This window comes from Tiliqua scincoides, chromosome 4, assembly GCF_035046505.1.
Source record: "Tiliqua scincoides isolate rTilSci1 chromosome 4, rTilSci1.hap2, whole genome shotgun sequence".
NCBI lineage: Eukaryota > Metazoa > Chordata > Lepidosauria > Squamata > Scincidae > Tiliqua > Tiliqua scincoides.
Genome location: NC_089824.1, coordinates 24298867 through 24311336, shown reverse-complemented (window position 1 = coordinate 24311336; position 12470 = coordinate 24298867). Strand labels below are relative to the sequence as shown.

General features: G+C 50.6%; 1 protein-coding gene across 4 annotated transcripts in view; it reads right to left on the bottom strand.

Moving 5' to 3' along the window:
* Positions 1 to 9365, bottom strand: part of AZIN1 (antizyme inhibitor 1) — a 38884-nt gene extending 29519 nt beyond the window's left edge. Inside the window, exon 1 of one of the 4 annotated variants that reach the window (XM_066623064.1) lies at positions 9065 to 9365. The gene's annotated coding sequence lies outside the window, so the exon portion shown is untranslated. Of the gene's footprint in view, positions 1 to 1065; positions 1228 to 5173; positions 5192 to 8848; positions 8868 to 9064 lie in introns of those variants that run through there. The other 3 variants (XM_066623066.1, XM_066623067.1, XM_066623065.1) reach the window with 3 other exon arrangements.
* Between the last annotated feature and the right edge of the window lie 3105 nt (positions 9366 to 12470).

Genomic DNA, 12470 nt, shown 5'->3' with positions numbered 1-12470 from the left:
ATATTAAAAGTCCCCCCAAAAGGAAAAAAGAACCAGCCGCAATCAATACTTAGGAAAAGGGCAGGCCCATAAAAATCAACCAGCATAAAAGCCCCAAGTATCCAAAACCCTGCACTCAGAAGGCTAATCTTTAAAAAAGGCATCTTTAGGCCCTTCCAGAAGGCTTCCAAGGAGGGAGCAGTTCGTAAGCTGAGAGGGAGGGAATTCCTAAGGGTGGTTTACAGTAATAGAGGCTGCTATCTTAAACTCAAGCAAGTTTGTTCTACTAATTGTATTACAGTAGTGCAGTAGGGGTGCAGAGGGGTAGGGGAGGAAGGAATGCCTCATTCCCTCCCCACTGCCCACTGCAGCCCCTCACCCCAGCCAGTGCTCCAGATGCTGGGCCGGGAGGCGGATTGCTGAGCACCGTGCATGGGGCTGCCACAGCCACTGGGGTTCAGTCCAGCCTTCAGCAACTACAACCACTGGAGAAGATTCCCAGGCCGGAACTGCCTCTGCCCAAGGGCTGGGAATAAGTTCACAACCAGGAAGGCAGGGCAACCAGGGAGCATGCGGGGGGGGGGGGTTTCTCATCTAGTAATTGCCATTGAGAGTCCGTAGACACTCCCTGGGCAATGGTCAAGTGCTATTGAGCCTGCCTCCTTTGCACCCCCTCATGCACATTTGGCCACATCTGCAGAAGAAGGTTGCATCTGATTCCTGTTCTATATCCAAGATACCTCTGAAAAGGGAGGAAATAGAAATCTGTAGGGACCAAGCAAAGGCTTTTGTCCGGAGCTATTTCTCAGGCTACTGCCCAAAGCCATACAAATACTGCACTGCACTTCCAAGGGAGTTATTTGCAGTGGCTACAGCAGGTGTTCCTAGCAAAACAATGGAAGCAATGGAGGTTATATCTGTATTACAAGATAAAGGTCCCATGTTTTATTTCCAGAGGTCTTTAATATAGTGACAAAATAAGAATAGCAAAAGCTATTGGCAATCAGGATCCAAAAAGCAAGGAGGTGATGAATACAATGCAAGCCTTTCAGGTCCCCCATTAGATGTCCCAGTGGCGATGCTTACCTTGGCAACAAGTTTCTAAGGGAGTGAAGCAACTCCATCCTATGAAAAGCTCCCGAAGCCATCATCCTCTGTTCACAAATAGCTGTGATGTGGCCCATGAGCAGGCAGGGAAAAAGCTGGAGATACTACACTTCATGGTGGTAGGGTAGTCTGATTTATTTTCTATACAGAGACAAGTGTGAGGAATACCTAATCATTTTGAGTCCTTGCAGACATTGGTCTATCTATATCAAACAGAAAGAATGTTCACAGTAGCTTCCATTTTGCAGTCCTACCAAAAAAGCAGGTATTTAAGAGGACAAGAGGTTTGGATTGCTTTCATGTCTGGATGCCAAGCCCAATAAAATACTTCACTGAAGTATGCAAAAAATTCTATGTAGTCATGCTGTAAGCTCTAAAAAGGTTTTCAGCAGATGCCGCTCAGGACAAGAGCCTGTCAAGGTCAAAGGGAGCAGCTCCCTCACAGCCCAATCCTATCCACACTTTCCTGGGAGTAAGCCCCATTGACTCTAATGAGGCTTACTTCTCGGTAGACATGCATAGGATTAGGCTCTAATTTGTTTGGTCACCCTGCGCCATCTGAGAAAGATGGGAATGAGACACCTACTCCAATTGAATTCTGCATGTTCCCTATATAGGACTGTAATGCAAATTACTGTTTACCTGCATTCTTTTACCCTTTAGCCATGCTATATATAGTTGCTTCCCAGCAACTCCCATCTTAATTATAAGTACTTATCAACTAGAGTCCAGATTAGTCTAATGAAATGTGCTTTAGTCCACAAAGCTAATGACAGAATCATATTTGTGCTCTCCTTCCTTCCTAACTGCAGCATGCATGAAGTTATCCCTGTAAGCAAATTAGAAGAGACTGGTACAAGGTCACCCAGTGAGGTTCATAGCTAAATAAGAATTCTTGGTGTTAATGGACTGAAAATTATGGGAAATGCACAAGTTTATGCACCAGTTTGAGAAAGTGGCAGATATTCATCATATAAATGCCAACATTGAATGAGTATCTTGGAGTTGGGAAAGAGAAAAGATCCTTAAGATTTGCTGCAAGTTTTCAAAATTTAACCAAAGTTTGCCACAAGCCAAAATGTTAACATTTAAAATGTTCTGTGTTTTAAAGGCGATTCTGTAACCCAAAAGAATAATTACAGGCACTGTATACACAAAAAAACATAATGAGGTACTCATAAATATAAGTGATAATATCTGGATAACGTGGCAAAAGGAATCATCCACATATAAATTCTGGGGAAAAGATGGTGAGTTCTGGTATTTTTACCCATTGTAAACAGTGTTTAGAACAAGGATTGTACACAATTGCAATCAACATATGAAGTTGCCTTATACAAAGTCTGAACACTGATCTATCTACTGTAGTACTGTCTACACTAGCTGATACTAGCTCATCAAGGTCTGAAGCAGATGTCTTACCCAGAGCTTGTTAAATGGAGATGACAGGCAATCTTGCTTCTGCATGCAAGGCATGTGCTCTGTAACTGAGCTATGGCCTTCCAATCCCTCAGATTGACAGTACACCGACCTGAGGCAAAGGACAACTACAACAGTTATTCTGCTGCTGTGTTAACAGCCCAATCCTATCCACACTTTCCTGGAAATAAGCCCCATTGTAATGAGATTCAGGCTGCAATCCTAACCACATTTTCCTGGAGTAAGCTCCATTGAACAAAATAGGAACCTGGTTAGGATTGTGCCCTTACTTGAGTAGACATGCATAGGATTGGGCTGTCAAGCGTCTACTTTGTAGGCATTATATTGTATATAAATAACCCTTTTTAACATACACAGGACAGATATATAATCCATAAACAACAACCAGTTTCCTGGAACCGGCAGAAAACCTACAATTCCTTGAAGGTTTTTTTAAATTTTCATAGCTATATCTATACTTTAGTCATGCACACTGGACTACGTGCAAGACTAAATATACTACATCTTGCCTGTTTCAAGAGACATCTTTACCCATAATCCCAGAGAACTCCAGAAAACTTAAGACTTCTGAACAAACATGCATAGGATCAGGTGGATGCATGTTGGGCAGAAATTAATCCAAACTAAAATATGAATTGCCACTTTAATGTTATGTCCCTTGACTGATATAGGCAGCTTTATTTCTAAGATGCGGGGGGGGGGGGAGTGGAGGACTGCCAAAGAAAAATGTAATATAAAATATTTAACACAGTACAAGTCCAGCCTATTTGTACAAGGATTTTTTATACACGAATTTGACTCAACAAGAATGGCCCTTGCAAATGAGAAGGAATGTGCTGATCCCTGGAGAAAGGGAAAAATGCATCCCTTTAAAATCAGTTTTAAAAAAACCTGGACAGTCCTTTAACAATAGCCTCCTTAAGAGAGGGCAGCAGGCTGACAATTCATCAATCCTCCTCTCTCCAGCATGACCCTTCCCTTCCCCAAGCAGTGAAAGAAATGTGATCACTTTGCATTGGTGAAGGGAAAGGGGCTGAGTGAAGTGCCTTTATAAGTGCTTAGAGGAGGACTGATAGATGATTGTCTTCTTAAAGACTCTTATCTTACATCACAAAGGTCAGCAAGGCTGTTTTTAAATCGCCAGAGCAAAGAAACTTTGTCTTTTAAATGGATTTGCTATAGTGCTATAGTTTTTTGCCATCCAAGTGAATAATGAGGCTCAACCTGTATACACCAATTAATACAAGAGTTACTTCCCAGCTTTTCAGTTACTGTTAAAGTTGGACTCAGATTTATCTAAGCAATTCACAGTTTAAATTACAACACCTCTTATGCAGATAGAATGCTTAGCAGTTCTATTTTAGTGCAAAGTTGCAGCACTTAAAAATGGTTTTATTGTTTTTACCTTTTCATCTTTTCATTTCAATGTAAGCCACCTTGGGCACCCTCTTGTTGGGGGGAGAGGGTTTAAATACTTTAAATAAATAAATACTGCTGGAATTCACTTCCCAGATATGCCAAGTTCCAGAAGTGTGTCAAAAGAATTGCATAGGAAAATATACTCTTTACCTTTATTCCCATAGGATTTTACTAAAGATTAGAGAGAGCTTTACAGGAGTTTGTTAGTCTTTCAAATGACATATTTCATGAAGCTGCAGAACTAGATCTGGCAAACTGGTCAGCTGACTGGTCAAATATTATCAACTTGACCCCCTATCGGATTGCACTCAGATGCCCCATGAAGCCATCCATGATTCTGATGATGGTTAAAGAACTGGTCTGAAACCTGTGTAATATGAGCACCTTTAAAAACTGGCCTTTGGCTTTGTTACAGTTGCTGCACCTTCACTTTACCTCTGCTTTTTAACTGTAGATTGTCTACACTGTAGCGGCATAAAAACCATGAACTGTTCCATGCATTCAAACATTGCCAAACCCTGTCAAAAATGATAATAAATTATGTTTATAAAGCAGACTATTATGAAACAATGAAATTCATTTGATTTTCTAAAGAGCGAAAGAATCAAACATGCTTGTGTCTGAACCCATCTTGCTCTCAGTTGTGCTTAAAAACTGAGCTGCTGACACTGGACGGGTCAAATGCCCAACCCCGTCTCTAGACAATGTTGTCTCATTTGCCCTTTCCAGGCACTTAAACGACACAGAGGCCTCTCTGCCTCGCGCGCAGGCTTACAGATGGAGCAGGCGCCCCAGGTCCAAGCTCGGCCTGATGCAGCACTTTAGCACTGGCCACCCAAGATCAGTTCTGGGGCTCGCAGGGGCTGCGCGCTGAGCACTCGCCTTGCGCGGACAGCCAACGAGGGGGCAGAGGAGCCCCTTCTGGTTAAACCAGAACTGGAGAGCCCTCCGGCTTCTCTGCAGCGCCACGGGCGCTCCCCCTGCCAGCCCCTCCCCGCTGCAGGCGGCTGGCTGCTTGCGCGCCGCAGGCTGGAAAGGCGAATGCGCCTGGAGAGGAGAGCGGCTCCCCCGCAGCTCACTGGAACTGGGCAGACAGGGGAGGGGCGCGGCGTGGCTCGCCCTCGCCACCCTCCAAGAGGCGCACGGGGTGGGGAGGGGTCCCCGCACGCCGCGGCAGCCACAGCAGCATTGTTCGCAGCGAGACGGGAAGCCAAGAACCAGACAGTACCAGTCCAGACTGGAACAGACCCTCCTCCCTCCACCAGCAGCAGGCACTCTGAACTCCGCGCGATGCCGCCGCCCACAGCGCAGGGCTGGAGGAGAGCCCGCTGGCTGGCTGGCGGGCTCCCCCACCCCCGGGAGGACGGGCAGCTGGTAACGCGCACACATCCAGGGGATCTGGAGGGGAAGGGGCAGCGCTGCTGCCATGGAGGATGCGGAGCCGGAGCTCCACCTCCGCCGCCTCCCCAGGCGCGCTCATTGGGCCACTGGCGGCAGCGGAGGTGCCGCGGGAGGGAGGCTGTTTGGAGAGGGAGGGAGCCTGCGTGTCACTGTGTCTGGAAACGCGGCGTGCGCGCCCCGACGAAGCAGGCTCGCGAATGACAGACACCGCGGGCCACGTTTCCCCTCTGCACAAGGAAGAGCGTGGCAGGAGGGGCACTGCGCTCGGCTCGTGCTTTGGGAACTGCCCCTTACTGGCGCCAAAGCGATGAACCTCTCCCGCAGTTCCAAAGAAGAGCCCCTGCCCCCCTATCCAAGGGGGCAGCTGAACAAAGGGCAGCTAAACAACTACACACTGTGCGCTACTGCAGGGTTTCTCAACGAGTGGTACTCGCACCACCTGTGGTACTTGAGGTCTCTGGCAGTACTCGTGGGACCCCCAGACCCCTGCCACCTGCTAGCAAGACCAGCAGGTCTTGCTATACACAATGCAATACACAAGCAGCAGTAGGAGGCTAGGGCTCAGCGGGCAGATCTCCATCATGTACTTTTCACACACTCAAAAAAGCCTTCCCATCTGCCCTGGGCCTCTTACTGGTGTTTGTCATGGTGTGACTAGCCTCCCAATCCAGAAGTAACTGGTGATGTCATCATCACAAGTTACTTCTGGTGGTGGGGCATGCAAAATGGTACAGTGGGGGGCAAACATTGAGAAACACTGCACTACTGCAAACACACCAGTACACCCACTCTGTATGTGCCTAGCCCTTTCACACATGAGTAGGTGCCAACAGGAGCACAGGATTTGGGCTGAAGGTATATCAGACTGAAAAAGACCCAATAACTGCCCTTGTATTCCTTGTAACCACAGAGCCTCATGAATGTTAAGATCAGTACTTCTTTCCAACAGTTCAACTGATTTGAAGTATGAATTCTAATGCATATTATTGATGACGACTGCACAACTGAAAAGTGGCAGCAGAAGGCAAGGATGTGATCTTGGATATGTGGCTTTACACAGCTAAACTGCATCTCCTTTTCCCTGCAAAGGCAGATTTTTGTCACCTTGGTACCCTGTCCAAGGAAGTCAGTATAGCCTAAATGGGATTTTCTTTTGATCTCACAACAACCCTATGAGCTAGGTTAGGCTGGAAAATCACTGACTTGCCCAATGAGGAGTGGGAATTTAAATCAGTGCTTTCTACATATAAAGCCATCACACCACAGTGGTAGTCAGGAATCCAGCTGGCTCAATAACTGCCATTTCACTAACCAAGCCACACCAAAAGAAGCAGTTGAACTCTTTGTCACTTGCACACAAATATAAAACCTTCAAATTCCCAGGCTCAAGCCACAAGACTCTTCCACCCAACACTGGTAAATCAAGAACCAACCAAGGAACTGCCCCCACCTGGAAGGAAGAGAATCCAATCTACAAGTGTGAGATATATGCTATATATGCTTGTATATGCTCATGATGATCACAAAATAAATCCGTTCTGTCTTAGTATGCTTGAACCACCCATTACTCCCAAATCAGGGTGAGTTTTCTCAACTTTTCCATGAATGCTTAGGGTCAAAGTGGGGATTCTATCTTGCCTGCACAAAACTAGGGGACCCTATTTACTCCAGGGTAATTAAAGTACAACAAAGATGTGTTCTTGTGAGAATGGTGCCACTTCATCACAGACTACTATGAATATGGGAGAGAGACACCAACCCAGGCAGATTACTCCATTCCCTTGATGCCAAGACGGGTCTTAAGACAGACATGCCCAGGAAAAGACATGCCCAGAAAAAGACAGCTGAATGAATTCACATCCAATCAAGAAGGGAAACTGCTTGTTTTTTTTAAAAAGAGAGCAGGTGTCATAATATGTGCCCAACACTACCTTCCTATCAAGAATCCTCTAACCACAAACAATGTATGCAAGATTCTCAGATGCAAATATAGCAGATGTGAACCTCCTAGGAGAGGCAACACCTGGCCCTCTGCTCCCTTGTTTGTAGCTACTACATGTGATCTTCCTATGTAGTCTGGCAACATTGGTAGGCTTGACAGAAGCATCTGAGTGTTAGACACCACAGCAAAATCTTTAACTACTCCTTGCTGACACCATCTACCAAAACAGTACAAAGAAAGGACATCAAAAGATAGCATTCCATGCTCAGAAGGTCCTTAGGAAAGCACCAGAGGACCCTAAACTCCATTGTTGGTGGTCTCTCTCTCTCTCACACACACACACACACACACACACACACACACACACACACACACACACCAGGCCTGTGGTCAGGATTCTAGAGATGCGTGGGTGACTATTTTTTCAGGGTGGGCAATTATGTCGGGTGTATGTACTGGTGTACAAAACTGAAGGATAAGTATGGAGAAACATCATAAATGCAAGAGTGGGCAACCTGCTGACTCAGGTTCCCCAAAAGACTGGGGAAAGTGCTGCCTCCTGTGCCATGTCACCAGCTCTTCCTCATTGTTACCAGTCCAGGCCTGGCTGCTGCCCTGAGCGATTCTCCAGGGAAGCCTTCCCTTATTGGGGAAGGAAGACACAGACCACAAAACGCCATTCCCCCCAGCGAGTGGCCAGGCGGCGGGCGGGCGGGCAGGAGGCTCCCAGGGAGAAGGGCTGCTCTGTCCTGGGGGACCAAGAAGGGTCTCCTCTCACACTGTTCTCCAGGCAGGTCAAGGGGCCGCTCCCCTGGAGCCTTCGCAGGAACCCCGCCCTCGACAAGCGTTCAACTGCCGCTGCTGCTGCTTCCCCCGGCTTAGCACCATGAACTGACCCAGTTTGGAGGCAGCGGCAGCCACACAGGCGGTGGCGGCGGCAGCACAGAAACGGCCGCCGCCTCCCACTCCCCTCCGCGGGAATCCGCCATGTTAGAAGAGCCGCCGAGCCCCCTCTCTGCCATGTTCTCATCTGGGGCTGCTCGTCCACCCCAGCGCTTCCCCGCGGCCGCGAGGGCGAAGGCGGCAGAGCCACCCGGCAGCCCCTTCCTGCTCGCCCAGCCAGCCGAGCGTCCGCCATGTTAGGGCAGAGAGCAGCTGCCATCGCTCTCCTTCCAGGCACACACACCGCTCGTGTGGAAGGGAGCCCGGGACTTGGTCGCCTCCTTCACCCCGAGGAAGGGGGGCGAGGAGACCGGAGCGCCGCCGCCATATGGGACGGGAGACTTCCAGAGGCGCGCGCGCCCCAGTGCCATCAGCTGGGAGTGGGGGAGGAGTGGAGCCCCCTCACGCCTCCCCAACGAGCCGCCACCGACCGGCCTCCTTTGGGGTCTGTCAATGGAGACGTGACCGAGGGGGCCCCACCAAATCACGCCTTCCTTCCCCGGCGCGGGAAGACCCTCTGACAGCGCACCGACTTCGGGCCCTTCCCTGCGCCTCTCCGGCACAGCAGTGAGCCACCCACCCCCAGGAAAGGGGCGCCCTCGCCCCGCGCCAAGACACCTGCGCGGCGCCCCCAGTCAGCCGGCGAGAGCGCGCGGAAAGGCTGCCCGGCGCCTGCCCTCTCCTGCGCTTTTACACACGGGCGCCTCCAGAAGCCTGGCGCTGGCCCTGCGGCCGCTCGGCGCCGCGAGAGGACCCCGGGCTGCCTCTCCACGCGCTTTTACGCACAGGCGCCCCGAGCCAGCCAGCCAGCCTCCCTCCCCCGCGGCTACTCACGTGCGACAACGGCCCGAAAGATTTGGTAAATCGTCTTCTCTTTTTCGGCGGAATTTTTAAAGAGGGATGTGGGAACCTACAGCAGAAATTCGGGAGGCGGCAAGGGCGCCTTCCAGGGCCATAGGCTGCGGGGGCGGCCGGTGGAAAAGCGCAAGGCTGCGCGGGCTGCGGTGCACGAGAGCCGAGAAGGAGACGGAGGGCCGGAGAGGAGCAGGGCGCGGGACCGTGAGGAGAAGAGGCAGCCGGGGCCGGAGAGAGCGCCGGGGACACCGCGACAGGCACGAAGCGCAAGCAGAGGGGGTGGCACGGGAAGAAAGAGGAAGGAGGGCCGCCGGCCGGCCTTTTATTGGGGGGCGGGCTCGAGGAGGGGCCACGCGTCACAAGCGTGTCGGGAAGGAGGCGCCTGCCGCCAGCCGAAGCGCCTCTCCCTTCCCAACGCGAACCCGTCTTCCTCGGACTGCGCATGGCCGCAGAAGCGCCTGTCAGTTCGGGGTCCCCAGTTGCTTCAGCCAGGGACGGGAGGGGAGGCGGAAAGGGGCCTGCCTGCTGCCGGCACCATTGAGACCGGGCCCGGCCCAGGCAGACCGCGCTCTGGGAGCTGAGACCCAGTTCTAGGTACGCCTGCTCAGAAGTAAGCCTCCTTGTGTTCAGTGGGCTTCCTCCCAGGTGAGTGTGCCCAGGACTGCAGCCTGGGGGCCCACTCCTAGCCAGTATGCCAGCGCAGCCATGGCGACGCCCTGCATGCTGCGGTGGGAGGCAGGCGCAGAGGCCTCATGTTTGCTGCTGCACTGGTGCTGGCCAGTTGGCTAGGATTGGGCCCGAAGGCCCAGTCTTGGGCTGCATGTGCAAAGCACGTGTTCTGTGTCACCTTCTCCCGCTTGGATTATTCCCAGAAGTGATGATCAGTGAAAAGAGCGGCGCACCATGTCCAGGATGGGCTTCTTTCTCACTTCTCCCACGTTAAAAACCCACTCCACTCCTTTCAGGCTGAACCTCGGGGCCTTTGACAGCTGCATCATACACTAAGACCCACCAGGCACAATTTTCCAAAGCAGATCTAGCTTTAGGTCAAGTAATACTTGAACTGTTGAATTTTTGCCTATCGTGTGTGCGCTGGGCTCGCTCTAGTGTATGTGTGGGGCGTTGCGTGTGCTGAAAGGGTGATAGTCTTATGCAGAGGGAGAGAGTGTTCTAGGACAGTGTTTCTCAACCAGTGGTACTCATACCACCAGTGGTACTTGAGGTGTTATCTGGTGGTACCTTCAGGACCTTGAGACCCCTGCTGCCTGGCAGCGAGACCAGCAATGTAACATGACAAGCAGCAGTAGGGGGCTCAGCTCAGTGGGCAGAGCTCCAGAGTGTGCTTTTCATGTACTCAAGAAAGCCCTCTTGTCTGCCCTGAGCCTCTTATCAGTGTCGGCCATGTTGCATGTGGCCTCCTGATCTGGAGGTAACTGATGACAACAAATTTCAAATTTCAAATTTTCAACCAACTTCCGGTGGTACTTCCAACAGATGGACCATGCAAAGTGGTATGGAGGGAGACGAACGCTGAGAAACACTGCTCTAGAAATGCTGTGCACTTTGTGCAGCCCAAGCAGCCACTGACCTTTGAATGTTGTTGTCAAAAGCTGCCTTTACTGGGAGTATGGGAGGGCCAAGCCTCTTCATAGAGCTGATAAAGGTAAAGAGCCTCCTGTCAAGGAAAAAAAATGGCAATTGTATCTGGGGCTAGGGAGCTGTAAGAGAGTATGGTTACAAGTCATAGTAGGTATATGCAAACTCTTGATTTTAGAGGCAGTCTGCCTCTGATTGCCAGATGCAGGGGAGGGCACCAGGGCGCAGGTTGTGTGTGTTGTCTGGTGTGCTTCTTGGGGCATTTGGTGGGCCACTGTGAGATACAGGAAGCGGTACTAGATGGGCCTTTGGCCTGATCCAGCGGGGCTCTTCTTATGTTCTTATGGTTTCTATGTACATGTGAGCTCCTGAACATCTCTCTTTAGAAACTGAATTGAGAAGAGTTCTCCTGCTGCCCTCTGTTCCCAGAATTTTTTCTAAAGGAAATCAAATACCAGGTTGACAGCATGATCCTATGCATGGTTATTTAGAAGACCTATGGTGTTCAGTTGATAGTCCCGGATAGGACTGTACAGTCCTGTAGAATTGTCGCCTGAGGCAACAGCCCTTTGAGGCATCTGAAGCCTTTATGTATGTGTACATCCAGAGCAGGACTGGGCCCTGTTGCAGAGCAACACAGACTAAGGGGAATGAATTCCCCTTATGCCATGTCATGTGAGAACTGCTCTATGGGGTTACTTGGATCTGCGCTACCTAAAGAGGTGACACAGATCTAAGCAGCCCAGTGTAAGGCCAGGCCACTCAGGAGGGGGTTAGGATCCTTGCCCTCTCTCAGGCCTGGTCCTCCTACCAGCCTGCCCGCCTGCCTGCTGCGCACCCTCCACGAGCTCCAGAATGCCTTCATTCCGCCCTCCCCTGCCCTCCACACCCCCCTGTGTCAGCCACTCTAGGCCAGTGTAACTTACCAGAAGTGGCGCAGGGAGGCTGGCCTGTGTCCTTGCACCAGCCTCCCTGACTCTCAAAGAGGTGCAAACATGCCTTATGGCACTTTTGTGACACTCCCGGGTCAGCACAAGGGACTTGTTCTGGCCCAAGGGCAACCCAGGATTGCTACCTAAAACATCCGGTTAAATCCAAAGAAATGTAGTCATGAATAAGCACCATTGAAATTTGGGAGACAAATTTAATTTTGGTGGGACTTAGATCATGACTAACTTTCTTTGGATGTTATAACCTATAGAAAGAAGGATGTGTCACAGGGCGAGCAACATTAATTTGTGTTAATTACTCAAGTATGATTTCTCTGTTAACACTTGCTGTGCGGTTTTCTCACCAAATAATCCATTCTCCTGTCAAGCTTCTTCCAAACCAGTTGCACCCATGTGTTTTCCTATAATTTGAGCAATGTTTATGGCCGTCACCACAGGTTTAATGAATGGCAGGGATTGCATAATTGCATCTGTGTGAGGCTTCTGGATTAGAGCCTCTGCTCTGGCTGACTGGCCCTTTAAGGGAGTCCTGAGAGGGAGTCCTCTCCCCCGCTCAGGGAGAGGGGGTTCCAGCATACTGGTCCTCTTCCCTGGCTAGGCTTTTGCGGTCTGGGTCCTGGGCAAGGACTGTTGGCTGTACAGCCTCCCACCTTCTAACCAGCCCCTGCATCACTGGCCTCCCAGCTTTTGTAGGGCCAGCTACCCTCCCCATAGCTCCTCCCCTTCCTCTCAGGAGAGGTAAAAAGGGCAGTTCCCTAGGAGCCACCCTTCCCTTGGCTTAAAGGCCTCCCTTCTTCCCCTCTGCTGCCTTCCCCTCGCCCTTCCTCCTGCCCTTCTGG